Source organism: Wolffia australiana, chromosome 11 (genome assembly GCF_029677425.1).
Source record: "Wolffia australiana isolate 7733 chromosome 11, ASM2967742v1".
Classification (NCBI taxonomy): Eukaryota; Viridiplantae; Streptophyta; class Magnoliopsida; order Alismatales; family Araceae; genus Wolffia; species Wolffia australiana.
The window spans coordinates 4,188,175-4,206,800 of NC_135845.1; positions in this window are offsets into that span (position 1 = coordinate 4,188,175).

Genomic DNA, 18,626 nt, shown 5'->3' on the forward strand with positions numbered 1-18,626 from the left:
TGTCACAAGATACAATGGATAAGAGAGCCAATAGCTTGGTGTTTTGATGTTGTATGGCCTTGATTGATGCTGATCTGCTGTGCCAAGGGCGGGTGTGAATGAGAAGAACAGAAGGTGTGGGAAGCGGATATAATGGGAGCAAAATATTTGGATGATGAGATAGGATGTTGAAGTTTAGCATGAGAAGGTGGATGTAAAGTGTGAATAATGAAGTCACAAGGTAGATGGGATAAGGCCTGAGAATGTATGTGGATATGAGAAGGGATAAAATGAAGGGGAGCTGATGATTATAGAAGTGAGACAAAGTTTTGTGTCGATGAGGTCAAGGGTAGATCTTAGGAAGATGATGGAGGAAGATAAGATATGGAAGAAAGTAATGAAGGAACCAAAGAGGAGCTGATCAATGTTAAAGATGAGATGTCGCAATAGCTGTTTTCATTGCCATTAACACCATAGAATTACTCTTCTATAATAAACAAACTACACAATAATTCCAAATAAAAAGTGTTCAAATGTAAAGGCTCATATTCCTTTTAAAGAAAACAAAAACATGTAGTTAAAAAGCAAATGAACTGTGTACAGTTTAAGGGAAAGTGGTATGGAGGAGAGGTGGGAATAAAGTTGTGGGAGAAAATATGCAGTTACAAAGCAAATAAGCTGTGGATGGTTAAAGAGAAAGTAGTAGATAAAAGAGGTGGGATAGGTGGTTTGCATGGAATAAAGTTGTGGGACAAAGGTAACGGAGATAGGTTATGAGAAAAGAGAAAGAACAAAAATTAGAGAGAGAAGAGAGTAGTGGAACAGTCAATAATATTTTGCATTTAAGAAGATGAAAGAAGGGAAGATTCAAAGAAGTGGGCTTAGTGAGGCGAGAGAAAAAGAACATTAAAGAGAAAGAGGAGAAAAGAAAAAGTGAGAGAGAAAGAGAAAGGGAGAGAAGGCACGAGAGGGAAATGTTAAACATTTCCTAGCAGGTTTATTCACTTGTCCTTCTTAAAGAGATTGAACACCTTGTTGTTGGTCATACCAAATAATGGTGAAGTCAACAGTAAATTGATGAGAGAACAATTCTCCAAGCATAACTTAACTCTTAAGTCAATTCAACCATCTTCAGTGCATCCCCACGTGCAGAAGATCCTCGACCATGTGAGCCTTGAATATACTCTTCAGATTGCACATCCATCAATCATATCCTACTTCTTAAACAAGTATCATATAGTGTTTCATGGTCTTTCGTTCTTTGTCTTCATTATACCTTAACAGCTAATAGCTCGCTGAGGGTGCCTAACATTGCACCACATAATAGTGACCTTTTCACTTCTAACTATTCACTTCTATAACATTACCAACATCTAGTGTCGTGTGGTGGTCTATTTGAAGATGAGTGTTTGTAGGACATTAGGAAAAATATGACCTAGTAAGTTTCAGCGGATGTTATGTTCATTACTATGGCTCCTCTAAAATTTATCCTTTCGTGCGGCCCTCAAGTGTACTACGATCTGAAGGACAGCCCCACCAATCATAATAGATATTATTTAATACCCATCTCATGGGATTTGGAACCAATTGAGTATATCCCCACTGACCACTAAGTTTTGTCTGAGCAGAAAAGTTGTTACTTGATGGAAATGGATTTTCATATAATCTTGGAGTATACAAGATTTCTCTACTATGACCTTGAGTTATACACCAGAACTCGATCCCACCTACCATATAAGTGAGCCTGAAGTTGACTCCACAAACCCAACTTAAAGAAATTTCAATCCTAAGACTATACTTAAGGAGGATTGTGCTTGAGTGTGTGTCTCTTTCACTCTCAGTCTCTCCTTTTCAAACAAATCCCCATTGTATATGATTAAAATAATCAACTTTTATGCCTCACAAGCTCCATCTTACTTTGAATCCAGATACCAGAGAAACTGCAGACTGATTTCAATATTGATACAAACCATTGAGCAAAGTAGAATATCATTGACGTAAGGTTTAGTGTCTTTATGAACAAGTGAGATAGACAAAGGAGAATACCAATCAACGAATATTATATCTTTAGCAAACCTTTTCTGAGCATAAGCCAAAGATATTCTTGATCTTGTAAAAAGATTGAGAGTCTTGTATTTAACCTTTCTCGTGCTTATTTCTGATATATCTGTCTTCATGGTAATGGATACCTTACTAGCTTCTCTTGACCCATGAGAGGCATAAAGATGTCCCCTTCTAAAGCTCTTGCCTCATGCCATGAAGTAAGCATGAACTATTGAGCCTTCTATATCTTTTAATAGGTTCTGGGACCACCAGTGTCCTCTTATGTTTTGTGATGGCCATTAGGCATTGCTTTCTCACAAACACCATCGCCTGTAATGACTTCTCAATAGGAAGAAGGGCTAGACACCCTAATTGCACATTCTGTTCAAGGGGTCATGTTGAGTAGTGTGGTCATATGGGCTGAATATTAGTGGGCCACCTGCCCAAACACTTCTTTAACTTATTCTCTCTATCATTCTCTCTCTTTCACTCTGACCCTCTTCCTCCCTCTCTCTCTCTCTCTCTCTCTCTCTCTCTCTCTCTCTCTCTCTCTCTCTCTCTCTCTCTCTCTCTCTCTCCCTCTCTCTCTCTCTCTCTCTCTCTCTCTCTCTCTCTCTCTCTCTCTCTCTCTCTCTCTCTCTCTCTCTCTCTCTCTCTCTCTCTCTCTCTCTCTCTCTCTCTCTCTCTCTCTCTCTCTCTCTCTCTCTCTCTCTCTCTCTCTCTCTCTCTCTCTCTCTCTCTCTCTCTCTCTCTCTCTCTCTCTCTCTCTCTCTCTCTCTCTCTCTCTCTCTCTCTCTCTCTCTCTCTCTCTCTCTCTCTCTCTCTCTCTCTCTTACTCTGACTCTCTTCATCACTCAATCTCTCCCTCCCTATCTCAATCTCTCTCTTTCTTTCTCTCTTTCACTCTGGCTCTCTTCCTTGCTCAATATACATCTCCTTAGCTTACTCTCTCTCTCTCTCTCTCTCTCTCTCTCTCTCTCTCTCTCTCTCTCTCTCTCTCTCTCTCTCTCTCTCTCTCTTACTCTGACTCTCTTCATCACTCAATCTCTCCCTCCCTATCTCAATCTCTCTCTTTCTTTCTCTCTTTCACTCTGGCTCTCTTCCTTGCTCAATATACATCTCCTTAGCTTACTCTCTCTCTCTCTCTCTCTCTCTCTCTCTCTCTCTCTCTCTCTCTCTCTTTCACTCTAACTCCCTTATTCACTCAATGTCTCTCTCCCTTTCTCAATCTCTCTCTCTCTCTCACTCCAACTCTCTTCCTCACTCAATATCTTGCTCCCTCTCTTTCTCTCTCTCTCTTTCACTCTGACTCTCTTCCTTGCTGAATCCCTCTCCTTATCTCAATGTCTCTCTCTCTCTATATCTCTCTTTGACTCTAACCCCCTTCTTCGCTCAATCTCTCTCTTCCTATCTCAATCTCTCTCTCTTTCTCTCTTTCACTCTGACTCTCTCCCTTGCTTAATCGCTCGCTCCCTATCTCAATCTCTCTCTCTCTCTTTCTCTCTTTCACTCTGACTCTTCTTCTTACTCAGTCTCTCTCTCTCCCTATCTTAATCTCTCTCTCTCTATCTCTCTTTCACTCTGACTCTATTCCTTGCTCAATCTCTCTATTCATATCTCAATCTCTCTCTCTCTGTCTATCTGTCTTTATCTCTCTCGTTCACTCGTATTCTCTTCCATGCTCAATCTCCAAGCATAAGAAGGAAATATTTTGAGACCCCTTATTTGTTATGTTCAACAACAAGGTGTTCAATATCTTTAAGAAGGACAAGGAAATATCTCAATCTCTCTCTTTCTCTCTTTTACTCTGACTCTCTTCCTTTCTCAATCTCTCTATTCATATCTCAATCTCTCTCTCTTTCACTCGTATTCTCTTCCATGCTCAATCTCCAAGCATAAGAAGGAAATATTTTGAGACCCCTTATTTGTTATGTTCAACAACAAGGTGTTCAATATCTTTAAGAAGGACAAGGAAATATTTCAATCTCTCTCTCTTTCTCTCTTTTACTCTGACTCTCTTCCTTTCTCAATATCTCTATTCATATCTCAATCTCTCTCTCTCTGTCTATCTGTCTTTCTCTCTCTCTTTCACTCGTATTCTCTTCCATGCTCAATCTCCAAGCATAAGAAGGAAATATTTTGAGACCCCTTATTTGTTATGTTCAACAACAAGGTGTTCAATATCTTTAAGAAGGACAAGGAAATATCTCAATCTCTCTCTCTTTCTCTCTTTTACTCTGACTCTCTTCCTTGCTCAATCTCGTGCTCCCTATCTCAATATCTTTCTTTCTTTCTTTCACTCTGACTCTCATCCTCACGCAATCTGTCTCTGGCTTTCCCTCTCTCTAACCATTTCTCTTTCCCTCTTACTTGATTCTTCTCTGACTCCATATTTTCCCCCATCATTTGCGTCACTTTCGTAACTGTATCTCGTTTCCTCTCACATTCTTCTTCTCCCCCTAATTATTCTAGTTTTTACTCTCCAGCTTGAGAAAACTTTAGTGGTCCCTGTTGAGATGATAATGCCGACATAACTGATATTGACTAGACTAAGACCTCACATTTGTTCCTGGACTGGAAGAATACCACAATCCACAGCTAAACTGAGATTGGACAGAACTGATTGTGGAATTGACCAAGACAGGACATAAGTGTTCCTTCACTAGGCCATGATGGTCCCTACTTGTCAGCGTAAGCTATGGGACTCAAGAATTACCATAACATTCATTCAATGCACAATGTGGGGACAACATTTGGTGGGGCAGTCTTTTGGGACACTTTCCAATAATTTTGGTGGTCTTGTTGAATTTTAATGAACAAAGATAGTACAGAAGTAAAAATGATGAATTCAGAGAATGTTCTTTTGTGTACAATAAGTTAGAATGTCCATGCACCACCTTAAGGAAATGTACTAAAGGAGTTAAAATGAGGTCCAAAGCAGTCTTCGACATAATCATTGTAAGATGAAGTAAACGCTGTTGACACTTGGTCAGGTGAAGGTTGACGGTGCCTTGTGTCAAGCGTCAGCTTGCCAGGTGCCTCCTTATTGTCATTGTAAGGACTGGTATCTTTAACAGCCCTCCGCAAACTCGGGCCTGGTTCAAGGTTGAGTTTGGATCAGAGTAGGCAGAAGTGATTGTGTGCTAGAGACTTGGTAAAAATATCAGCAACTTATTCACATGTAGAAACGAAAGAGACCTGTTGAGAGCCTTGGGAAAGACATTCTCACAAAAAGTGGTAATCAATCTCAATGTGCTTATTCGAGCATCAAATACTTGATTTTGCTAAGATAAGTGGCTCCACGATTGTCACACTGCAAGGTGGAAATTAAATGAGTGTTAATATGAAGTTCGTGAAAGAGAGACTTTACCCATATAAACTCATTGGTAGTATTTGGATACAACCTTGTATTCTGCTTTCGTACTAGATTGGGCATTAGTGGGCTGCTTTTTTGGATGCCCAAAGAAGCAGATTGTTGCCAAAGAATATTAGAAAACCGCTTATTGTTTTTTTTTTATCAAAAGGGTCACCTGCCCAGTTTGTGTCACTAAAGATATGAAAAGTACCCTTAATATGATGAAGGAGATGTTATTCTCTAATGACATGCTTGAGAACCATGCATATATTGGCATGACTTATTCATAGAAAATGTAATATCAGGATGTGTTATGGTTAAATACTGTAAAATGCCTACAATTTTGCGGTAGGCAATGCTGGAGAGGTGATTTAATCTCCCTTTTATTTTGGGATGTTAATGAATTTCAGCATGGAGTGTTTTGATTGCAATTGGCCGTGTTTTCCATAGAAAGTATTTTGATTGCATAATTTTCTTGAGACAGAGAAATGCCTACATGGTTTCGTTCAAGTTGAATACCGAGGTAACTTTTAATAGATTTAGATCTTGTACTGCAAACTGATCACTGAGAACTTTAATGGTCTGAGAAATGTTTTTTGAATTTGAACTGAGCATTAAAATGTCATCTACATAGACAAGAATATATTGTGTCTCCTTGTTAGTTAGTTTGAAAAATAAGGATAACGAATAACCAGTATGAGATCCTGTAAAATCACAAGTCGGAAAAAAGGGGCTTAATTTTTTAAATCAAGCTCGAGGATCTTGGTTCAGTCCTTATTCAACTTGACCGTGCTAGTTATTAGGTAGCACAGCAGAAATGGCAGACATATTGAGTATGTTAGGTAGACATAAACCCAGGTGGTTGTCACATGTAGATGGTTTTGATGAGATTGCCATGAAGAAAAGTATTAGAGATGTCCAATTGATGAATGTGCTAGTTATGATTTGCATCAAGAGAAAGGAATATGCAAAGTGATGTCATTTTCAAAATGAGACTATAGGTTTCATGATAGTCAGTACCTGGGGTTTGAGTGAAGCCTCGGGCGACCAAAGCGAGCTTTGCATCAATTTAGAGACCCACCTGGTTGTAGCTTTGTGCAAAAAACCCTTTTGTATCCAACTAACTTTCTGTTTGAGGGCGGAGAAACAAGATCCCATGCATGATTGTTAATAAGAGCATAATATTCTTCTGACATGCTTTACACTAGAGAGGATCTTGAAGAGCGGAGTCAATATTCGTGGGTTCTGTAGGGACAATGGATGATACATGACATGATGGAAGTGGGTATTTCATAGAGGCGTGATATAACTCGGAGATTTTTCAAAATGTGTAGGAGGTGTTGAGGTAGGTGATGTTGTTTGAATTGAAATATCAGGTGTGATTCTTTGAAAGGGGAAATGTTGGGAAGCGGAGACGTTGTAGTTGGCAATCCTTGTTCTACGGGTTGGGACTAAGAATTACTATGATAAGATGATTCCTCTAATGTAACTAGTAATCTTGATGTTGGCCAATGTTGTAAGGTAGTGGGTTTGGTTGATTGTTGGATAGTGGTGCTACAAAGGTGTTCATGTATAAAATACAATATGCGTTTACATCAAACACAATATATCTAGAAATGATAATGTGATTTATGCAAATATTGAGACTTCTGTAACTATGATGGGTAGTACTATAGCCGAGAAGCACACATTGTTCAGATGGAGAGCTCAGCTTGGATGCAACATATGGCCTGAGATTAGGGAAGCACAGGCATCCAAAAGTTTTAAGGAAAGAATAGTCTGGAGGTTGGGTGTACAATACCTCGAGGGGGATTTGAGGTATAGTTGTGCCATGGGAAGCCAGTTTATAAGATATGTTGTAGTTGTTGTGGCTTCATCCCAATACCTTTGTGGAACGGCTACATGATTCATTATTGACAGAGTGGATTCAATGATATGTCAATGCTTTCACTCTACAACTCCATTTTTTTTATAAGCATGAGGGCATGAAATGTGATACTAGATGCCTTCCCTTCGTAGAACTTAATGAAGTGACTTGTATTCTCTGCCCCAATTCGATTGGAAGGGTTGAATTTTGCAGTTGAATTTTCTTTAAACTGGTTTTGGAAAAGGACAAAAGTGTCGAGAATATCAGTTTTCCTTTTTAAAAGAAACAACCTGGTATATCTACTTAAAGCACCAACAAAGGTAACATAATACAAAAATCGAAGATCTGAAATAAGTTCCAAGGGTTTCAAAAAATATTATTCGAGTGACCATAAGGCAATTTTTTTTGGTATTCAACATAGCACATGATTCACACACATGTGGTCGAGGCCTGTCAGTTAGTGGAAAACCAAAATGTTTTATAATGTTGTTAAAAGTATTTAAAGCAGGATGACCAAGCCACTAGTGCCAAAGCTCTGAGGATACTTGCTCGAAAAAATCAGTTGGTGTGTTGAAGATGTCAAATGGTAGAGCCTGTCTGGAACATCACCCTTGAGTAGTATGGCCCATATCTGCCAATCCTTGATAAAGCAATTGTGTGGATGAAATTAAAAACAAAAAAAATTATCGAGTGTAAGTCGACAAACAAATAAGAGATTCTTGGTAATCGTAGGAACATGGAGTATGCTTTGTAAAAAAATTTGTGTGCATTTGTGGAAATTATTTAACTGTCAATGGCATAAATAGGCAAACCCCCTCCATCACCTTTGAACAGTTTGTCTGATCCTTCATAGCGTGTCAGTTGACCAATCACTTAAGGATATGTACTGACATGATGAGTTGCTCCACTATCTGGATGCCAATGTGTTTGAGCAGGAGTCCCTGCAGAGAATGTGTCTCTTTCAGATAGAAAGTAAGCTTGAACAGCGGATAGTTGAACTTGGTAGCGGGTGATGGAGATGAATTTTGTGGAGGTCTTAGCCCAATCGGTCATAACATACGTGGGCCCAATATTCCAATCTTTGAGCAGATTTGGCATTTTTTACCAGTTATCATTTTCTGATTGAAGGTTTTTGGACCTTAATGACCACAACCTTGTGCTTGTCCTCCACAAATTTTGCTTGATCGTGTTTGTTGATGTTGATCTGAGTTTTCTTGATTTTCTTCATGAGGTAGTTGTTCTTATCCATCTTCCATGTCATCGAAATGAGTGAGTACTAGTATGAGAATTCATACTAGTAAAAAATGTTTGATACTTTATGCCAAGTCCTCGAAGTAGAACGAACTTTAATGTATGTTCATGAAAGGAGCATCTGACGACACCAGGGAAGGTCGTGATGCTTTGTATTTCTTGAACAAATTTGTCAATGGTTCATGTACTACGTACCTTGTCGAACATTATGTGACTTATTGGTTAGCTTCATGATTCTTGACTCCGAGTTAGAGAAGAGTTCACCGTTGAGAATTCTCCATGCTTCAAGGGCAGCCATAATTTATTGTCTGTTGGGAAGTACTTTGTCACTCATGGATGACATCATTACTGCCATGACTGGCATATCCTTCATCCACCATGGGTGTTCATGATCTGTAAGCATTGGCATAGATGAGGGTCTGTCATGGGTTAGGTACTTACCTAGCCCTTATGCCATGATTTTGGCTTTCATGAAACACATCCACAACAGATGATTCATATGAGTATGCTTGATTCCCACCTGAGGGAACATGTTGCATTGTAGCTTTTTCTCGAGATCTATTTCTTCATTGTTGACATTGAATGATGCCTTCATCAGAGGATGTTCCTTCAAACCCTGATAAACTGGCTCTGATACCATGTTGACTTTGGACGAACATAGAGAGGATAGACGTAGAATCAATGAATTCAGAGAATGTTCTTTGGTGTACAGTAAGTTAGAATGTATATGTATTTATAGAAGCGAACGTGCCCCAACTTAATGAAACATATTAAAGGAGTTCAAATGAGCTGTAAAGTAGCCTTCAATATAATCATTGTAAGGTGAAGTAAACCCTACTGATACTTTCTCAAGTTAAGCTCAATGACGCCATGTGTTAGGCATCGGCTTGCCAGACACTGCCTTGTTGCCAATGTAAGGACAAGTGTCTTTATCATATTTAGACGTTCGAATAACTGACTTCCCACATCGAATGAAAGAGCAGGTCATCTCATGTTAGATGAGTCACAACTTGTTTAAACTTAGTCCTTGTAATCTCTTTTCAAATCCTGGTACATTCACATACAACCACTATAAGGAAAATAATACATTTATTTTATCATGACATTTATCAAAATAAATATTCTTCTTCACTAACAGAAAATTGACTTTATCAAAAAGAATGACCTAGAAGACAATATTTTTACGAAGTCAGTATAGTTTGAATTTTGACTGTATGAGGATTATATTTTGAATGTCTATAAGTTATTTTCGATTACTACTACACCCTTCAATTCATTTTCTTGATGTCATTAGAAGAAATAGTGTTTCTTAGATTCCAGCCTGCAGCTTTCTCGTAAGAAAAGAAATTTTCGTGGATTCCATAACACTCTAGGTGAATGTTTTCCCAAATATTCTGAACTCATCTCCGTTTAGTTATGGCATCTATCAATAATCCCCTGATTCATTACAATTCTTCATTTTGAAAACTCATCGCTGCAAACCATGAAGTCCTTATTGATTCCTTGACAACTCATCCTTGCCCTTTCTCTCATATGTCCAATATAGATATTTGCAATTTCATTTCAGTCTTTCAGTTCCTCCCAAAAGACTCGAGCCATGAAGGAGTCTCCTGAGAATTTCCCAATAAGAATAAATGAAAAAGGAGAAAGTAATCCTCAAAATATTAGAGATGTCAATCTGGTGGCTTCACTCAATCGTCGCCTTAAGCAAGTAACATTGTACCAAAGCCAGGCCCGATTTGTAAGGTAGTTCCTACAAGCCGAGTGTTTACGAGCCTCAGATGATCTCTATCTGTCTGAATCATCACAACAACAAGTGCCTGCTTTACATGGAAGTACTCAAGCTCGCATTCCTCACAGAAATCCTAAACTGAAACCCCAAAAAATGCCTCACCGATTATATCAACAAGATCAGGGAGCACGAGGAGCGCATAAGAAACTGCTACGTCACTGGTGTGAAGGACTTTGACAGTGACAGCATCCTGGGTATCATAACCATCGACGTATGCTTCCTCGTTGAGTTGATAGTTGTTGTATCGCAAGAAGTTGAACATGGTTCATGCACTAGATTGGTGTTGTGGAGATTGGATGACATTGCTTTCAACTTATTCCTGAACCATCATTCCTTCTATATCTTAGACAAGATGTGAAAGACTCTGGGTTGCCACTTGGCCATCGAGTTGGACAATGTTTGCGGGTTTCCTCCAGTCCGTGAAGCTGGAGACATCAATATCCTCAAACGTTTTATCTTCTTGGCATCTAGCTACACTTCGATCGACTTGCCAACTTTTGATGCTAATTATCCCATGGAGATAATGCAGCAGCCACATCACCTGCTAGACTTCATTCCATGATTTTACCGAGATGGACTCTGCCAAAGCACAGTTTTGAAAGAGTTCAGTTCCCGCTCAAGAATAAAAAGATATGAGAGGATACGAAACAAGAAAGAGAGTGACATATAGTATCAGGGTTATTGTTTATCCATAAACTTTAGTGAATGACATTGGTTGGTATTTATATCGTAAAGTTATAGTTATAAAATATAAAGCTACTTTGTTACAACCGTAGCTGTTGTAACAAATTATAATGTCTACAACAAAACAAATTGTAACCATTGGATATTGTCTATATGTATCCTATATATATTTAATCCTCTATTTAATCCTAACAACTATTCTCGCAATGAGTATAAGGGGTATGTGGCCATAATTTACTAGATACTCCTTCTTAATGTCCCTACTTGTCCATGTCAGCTCCTAGTTTTCTTTTGGTGAGCTGTTGACTCCTCTTTAATTTTAAGGAAATTAATATGTCACGTCATCCTTGCACTGTCGATTGTATGATGAGAAGCTTGAAATTTGTGAAGGCGGAATACTCTTTAAACGCCCCTTTCTTATCCTTTGCCGATCGGGTGATAACCATGCCTTCCATCCATTTCTTTGAAAACAAAACTCATGTTCTTCGAAATCTCATTGCTTATGAGAAGTCTATTATGGAGAGTGATTACAAGATATCTAGCTTTGCCAAGCACATCCACAATCTCATTGATACAGAGGAAAACATAGCGGAACTCCGGGAGAGTGGGATCCTAGAGTACAGACTGGGTAGTGATATCTTAATCCCCAGTCCCTTCCATGAGTTGGGTATGGGAGTTTCCACCTAAAACATGAACGTGGTATGCGGAGAAATCAAGAAGTATTATGACTCAAAAAAGGTCACGTGGAAGGTAGTGTTAAAAGCAAAAATAGTTTTTGAGCCCTTGGCAGGCAACGACTGCCCTTGTTATTGTCATTCTCCTCTCGATGACCATTGCCTTGACAATTTTTGCGATTCTCCTACATCTGGCCCAACCCTGGTTACTTCCATCATGCTCACTTTATTTGTGTCTTGGTTTATCCATTTATCAATCTTTCAAGCTCTTTATTGCTTCCTTTATTGTTTCTAGATGTCAGTGTGAAGCATAGAAAGATGAAAGAAGGAAGCGGAAGAAGAAGAAGAATAAAAGAACTGGAAAAAAGCTTTATTTCAGAGAAAGAAGATATTCCTTCATTGTAAAATTGATCAGTAATTTTCATAGATCGAGAGAAGCCCACGGGGTTTTCCCAATGTCTTCATGGTTTCCTTGTATTTCACAACCACGTGTCACTTTTGCATTGGCGTTTTATGTTTCTCAAAATGTGTACTATTATTCTTTTGTCTTACGTGTTAATTGACTCAGATAGGCTCTAGGTCTGAAGCCTTCATGTAACCTAGTTAGGCTCTGGGTCTGAACCCGTCATGCTTGATTATGACTCAGCAATGCAAGTCATAACTCAATTTTCCTTTACATCAGTCATCTATCCCTCTGTTTATTTTTCTTCTAGCTCTCTGTTATTCATAGAGTAGGCATTGTTGACATTGACGAACTTATTTAGTGTCTCTTAAATATGAAGAGAACTTTACAAACCAAAAATTCTGGGAAATTTTTGTTTGCAAAGTTTTAAGATAGTTACACATTGATATTTTAATAAGTTAATTCTTTGATCATTTGAATAAATTTAAATATCTAGTCCTTGTGTCAAAATACAAACCAACAAAGCAAAACCATAGAGATGAAATTTGTAGCCCACCAACAGTATTTTGACATTTGAATATGTTTTAAATTAATTCTTTTTACATGTATTCGTAAATAGAAATTACGATAGGATATCTTTCAACATGGAGATATTTCAACACTGTAGAAAACTAGCTGAGCAGGGAGCTTTTAATTTACCGAAAAAATAGCTCAACTAAGCATGAGCAACCTCTCAATCAGAAATATCTTCTGGCTTCTTTCCAAGTCCCATATTTATTTGCTTTGACTCATTAGGAGAGTCACAACTGTGTTTTTAAGCTTTTGTTTTTTAATTTACCCAAATATTTGTATATTGCCTGATTATCTATTTGTAACAATAGAAAAGAAGGAAACTCAATTGTAGTACAGTTTCAGTCATGGAAAAATTTACATAAAAAACTAAAATCACACTGGGTCTAAAATGTTATGGCTTTCTATCAAAACCCAGAATTAATGAGTAAATTAAATTATCAAGAAAAGGTCTGATAATTCTGTCATAATAAAATGAAAATATTTAAACACAGCATGAAACATATTTTGAATAAGTATAATTCAACACAAATATTACATAAAATATTATTAAATATAAAAATATATATTCTTATGAAAATGTTTCTCCATGTAATTTATCGCAATAAATTATACTTATTCTTCCTAATACACCTATTTTCTTTGTAATATATGAATGTCATATCATTCTAAAGTCCGAATACACCTACTATGTCCATGGGGCCATAAATTTATCTTAATAATTAAATCTATGAAGTTTAATAAGTTTTCTATGTTGAAAAGTTTCCAACGTTTTTAAATAGTTCTAACACCACTGTGCTTGATACGTCTAGCGTTAAATTATTTTTGCTTCTGACTTTAGTATGTTATTTTAATTTATATTAAATATCTGACATTAAACAAATATTTTCCCACCAAATATTATGAAATAATGATAGATGGTACAATATATAGTAATGAATAATTTTATATGTTTAGAAATAATATGATGAAAGATATTTGAATTCTTCACAAAAAGGATCTTCTTTCAAATAATTATGATTTTCACATGTTGATTCGTATTCATTTCCATTTTGTTTATTATGTATATTATCTTTTACAGAATCTAGTGCAAAACGACAATGAAACAGTCGAAATCCTATTCTTTTAAGGATTTAATGGTCTTTGTGTGTTTTGACAAAAGATAATTAGTACTCTTTGCAAACCCTAAATAGTAAGATAGTATTCATACCTATATGAAGGACTTCCACATAATGCTATAGTAAAAAAATCAAGTTCTTACTTGATGATCACATTTGCATATAGAGTATGTACATCCTTTTGATAAGGATTTCCTTTAAATATCCATTCAAAGTAATCTGTCTTCACATTATTTATTACATGTTCTATTTGTTTTCCGTACTTTAACACATCAAAATATTGAATCACATGAAGTTGTATTAAAAACCAAAACCTATCTGATGGATGTTAGTCCAAGTTATGTATATGTATATGATTCAGAAAATTTTACAATTATGTTAGTAATTAAAATAAGTCATGTTTATAATTCACCTTAAAACTATGTTCTTCCTTATTCAAGGAAATGTGAACACTTGTATCAGCATTTTTAAACTTGATTTAATATCTCAGGATTTCCTTCTTTTCCTGTCATTTGACCTTCTATTAAAAAATATTGATAGTACAATATTGTGGAGAAAATATATTGGATACTTGGAGGCATTAATTTTAAATAGACATCGATATTAGATTTAATGGATTATCAATTTTAAAGTCTAAGGAGATATCTTTGTTTATCTACAAAATTTTCTAGAGTCATTATTTAAAATGTTTCTTTTATTTTTGGGCTATTCAAATGAAATTATACTTCACAACTTCAGTGAGCTATTTAAAAGTATTATGATAAGTATGTGAAAATATGTCACTTGATAAACTAAATCCAGTACATTTGTTATATGATTTAATGATAGCTCCAACTTGTGCGTTGCCTTTGAGTCTTCGGGGACATTAATACAAGATGTTGATTGTATTAGAAATTAAAATCACTATAGAGACGGTGAGTTTCGTATTTCAAAAAGAATATTTTAATTGAGGTATTTGGTACTAAGTAACTAAATAATGAATAGAGCCCCAGCCATGTAATGGGGATTAGTGCTATTGACAAACTCAATTTTAAGGTGCTTAATTGTTCACTGACATTTGAGTCAAAACCTATGTGCATATTGATAGTTCTGGAAACCCACGAGGGAGTGTGAATTATTACTCTTTCATCTCAGGTTTCTCTTATAAGGATGATTTTTACCCTGATTGAGTGAGAAAAAACAAATCCGTTGTGTCCTTTCATGCAGCTTCAATGAGTCTATTTCGCTTGTGAATGATTGTTTGCGAACATCTTCTCAATCATCCTATTTTCATCAATATTCTGCAGCATTTATAAGAACAAGTGTCACCATATTCACAATTTGGAGCTATGTTTGGGTATATGATGACTCCCCCTTAATCGCAAGCCTCTTCCATGAGCACAACACTATGTTCCAAAGTCTCCCTTAAGAGAAGTTTTGTTATTGGAACTTTAAATCCTTGTCACTGTAACTTTATTCCGTTGAAGTAATTTTACGTCAATCTCAATGCTACTTTCTGAAAAGTATATTGGTCGATAAAAATTATACTATATTGACTTATCGGTCAAAGCATAAGTTTTATTCAAATACCGCTTGTTGATTCCCAAGAGTAAATACCAATTTATTTTGAATATATGAATTCATATTCACTTTCAGAGGAAAAAATTTAATAAAAATATCAAATAAAATAGGAAAATATTTCAATAGTTCAGATAAATGTTTTCTTCCCTGACCAATCGGTCCACCCACAAATGGAGGACCTACGGTCCCAGATTGGTCAGGTCAAACTGGTCTTCAATCTTAAATTTCTAACCCTACATATAACTATGTAAAAGCTTAACACAGAGGAATTTAAAAAATAACAGTATAAATTTATACTAGATCAGAAATTTTAAATTGAGATCAAGAATCAGACATTTAATCAAATATTCAATCTCGGAGAATCCGAAATGGACCCAGTTAAACTACACCAAATATTAAATATATACTAAATAATACTAACGAGATTTGAATATCTAATCAATTATTTTCATGAGTCAACTTTTAAATATGTGAAGAATGATTTTTTTAACCGAATTAATAGATGGTTACAGGTTGAAAATTTGAGTTCATGGTTATTATTCTTTTTTAACTGAGTAATGAACAGTACAACTGGAATCTATAGATAGCATAGCTCTGTCACTATAAACTAAACTTAATGTAAGTAAACAGATAATAATTGGAAAAAAATCATTTTCAGATTTTTTGTCAACAATTGAAATATCACCAGGGGTTGAAATTTACTCTGTGCTTGGGTCTCAATGTCCTCATATTCCATGGAATTTTACTTGCGTTCAGATGTTTATGGGAATATAGAGCAAGATATTGTAATGTTTCATTCCAAATATGATAGAACCTCAAAGTGAGTGTTTCTCATGTTCAGAACTATGAATTTGGAAGACATGGACAAATATTGACTCTGAATTCAGTAATAAATAAAATTTTGAGACAGAAGGATGACATATCCTCAAACTTGATTTATGAGTCAAGAAATAGAACGACATAACTAGATATTCATATTTCCTCAAAATTTTGGTTCGGTGAAAAAAATTTAAGAAAAATATGGGTAAAACAAGGAGGTCAAATGCAAAATACTGAATAACAACTCGATAGAAAATTGAAGAGTCCTATGAATTGATGAATCAAATAAATAAGTTGTTTCAATCGAAGAAATGTTGAATCTCTAAATTTAAAGGTACAAAACAAAGAGAAAAATTTCAAAACAGTTTCAATTTTTCAACAGTTTATTGATCGTAGTTGAACCGACTGTAGAAGGCAGTCTTCACCAAGAAGTACAGTTATTAGGTAACAAAACCTTTTGTTGGAGCTTTAGTTTCCTTAATCATGCGTCAGAGAAGGATCAAGAGCAAGAATCATTAAATTCACATTGTTGAGTCTGACAGAGTCACTTTTAATTTAGGGATCTGCTGTCATGTTATATCCCATGTGTTCCAATCAGGGAAGTTTTAACATTCCCTTCATCTTAAAAGACAAGTAGGTAATTTTTTCCCATTTATGAACAACAAAAGGATCAACTTAGTTGTTTTAATATATGGAGGCCCTTTACATCATAGCCACATTTTTAAATCAGCCTCAATTTAGATACTCCAAAAACATTAATGAGCAAGGGTCATCCTCAAATGGAAAAAATATATATTTAGGAATTAAGGCATTTTCCAATAGTGATTAGGTGATGAGATGAGATATTTTATAAGAGAAGATAAATAAATAAAAATTAATCATCGAGATATGAGAAGATGATAATTAGATATTATGTATGAAATTTGGAAGGATGGATGATATACTGGCAGTTGATAGATTAAGTATAAATACGAGAAATTGTGAAGGAAGGACACAGATTATAAGAAGAGATATATATGAATTTAATAATAATAATAAAAGACACGATGATGACAGGTTTGGCATGTGGATGAAATGTATGCTATGGTGGAACTAAACTGAGGGAGTTGAGAAGAATATGATAAGACAAACTAGAGGAACTCACCATAGATTCTTATAATGAATCAGGATCAAGGTGATAGCATCAAATTAAGTCAATAAAATATGCACTTATACATGCTCTTCTAGGTTCAGACTCAAATTATTCTCCATCAAATTTTAGAATGATACATCTATAATTTGTTTCCCTCGGTTCCATTTTCAGTATTTAATTAGCAACATATGACACCTTGGACTGAAGATGATTTTTCTCACATCTTCTTGGAGGGTTGATCTAGACTCCGCGTAGAAGATAACTTAAATGGTGTTTTTTATGAACATGGGAGAGAATGAAATGCCCAAGACATGTCCTTGTTGATAACAGGAAACCTAGGCTATGTTTCAGTGGATAGAAAGAAAGGAAAAAACACATGGGGAAGAAGACACATGGATCGAGGCTGGAGGTGAAGTCATCCTCGCTCTCCAAGGCGTAGGAGTTTAATCCAAGGGATAGGAGACCTACTGATGGCGCACGCCATCGGGAACCACGGAAGATGTCATCCGAGTCACCGTCTCCATCGTTGACAGTCGGGTGGAGCATGCACGTTTATCGCGTTTTGATTTCCATCATCTTCGTTAGTCGTATTTCGTGTTTCTCGCACTCGTCGATTGATTTTCGTCACGTCACAACGCGTCCGTCGTCTGCCTTATGTCCTTGTCGTCATGTGGGAGGGGGTCCTTAATCATTTTGAACTCCCCTCCCTTGTTCCCTTTTCTCCTTTTTTATGCTTTGATTTTTCCCCTTTAATCTTGTAATGGGGGCCCATTAATAAGGGCCCCCTTCATGGACCTTCCTTAGGGCCCTTTATTTTGACCTCCCTTAGGGCCCAATTAACCTCCCTTTATGAGGGAAGAGAGGGCGCCTTGAGGAAGACAGACCAGGATTTCATCGTAAGTTGTTTTTCTTTTTATTTCTAGATCTCACCCCTATTCTCTCCACTGGGCCGGCCCTCCATCAGCTCACTACCGTTCGCACGAGAGAGGTCAACCTCCCCGTGGTCAGCACCGCGAGCTTGCGTCAACGCCAGTCAACCTTCCACGGCTGATGACAACGTTGGTGACTGAACGTGAGTTCTCGGTCAATCCTCCGCTCTGGTGAATTTGGGCGGTGAATATGGGCGTCAAATTTGACCGGAGAATTGGGGAAGCCATTGCCTCCACTCGGATCGATCCTCGGTCGATTCTCAAAGCTCCGGCTAAGAATTTCAAGATTCCCCTTCTGAGAGGGTGAATCTCTTCTTACGGAACGCAAATTGCGCACATCTGCCACCGTTGACTTCAGCGGACCACCGTCAACGGTTTGGGTCCTCGCCTATCTTGTTGAAGACAGCCAGATCGGATCCGATCAACTGTCAACGAGCAGGGCCTACGCCA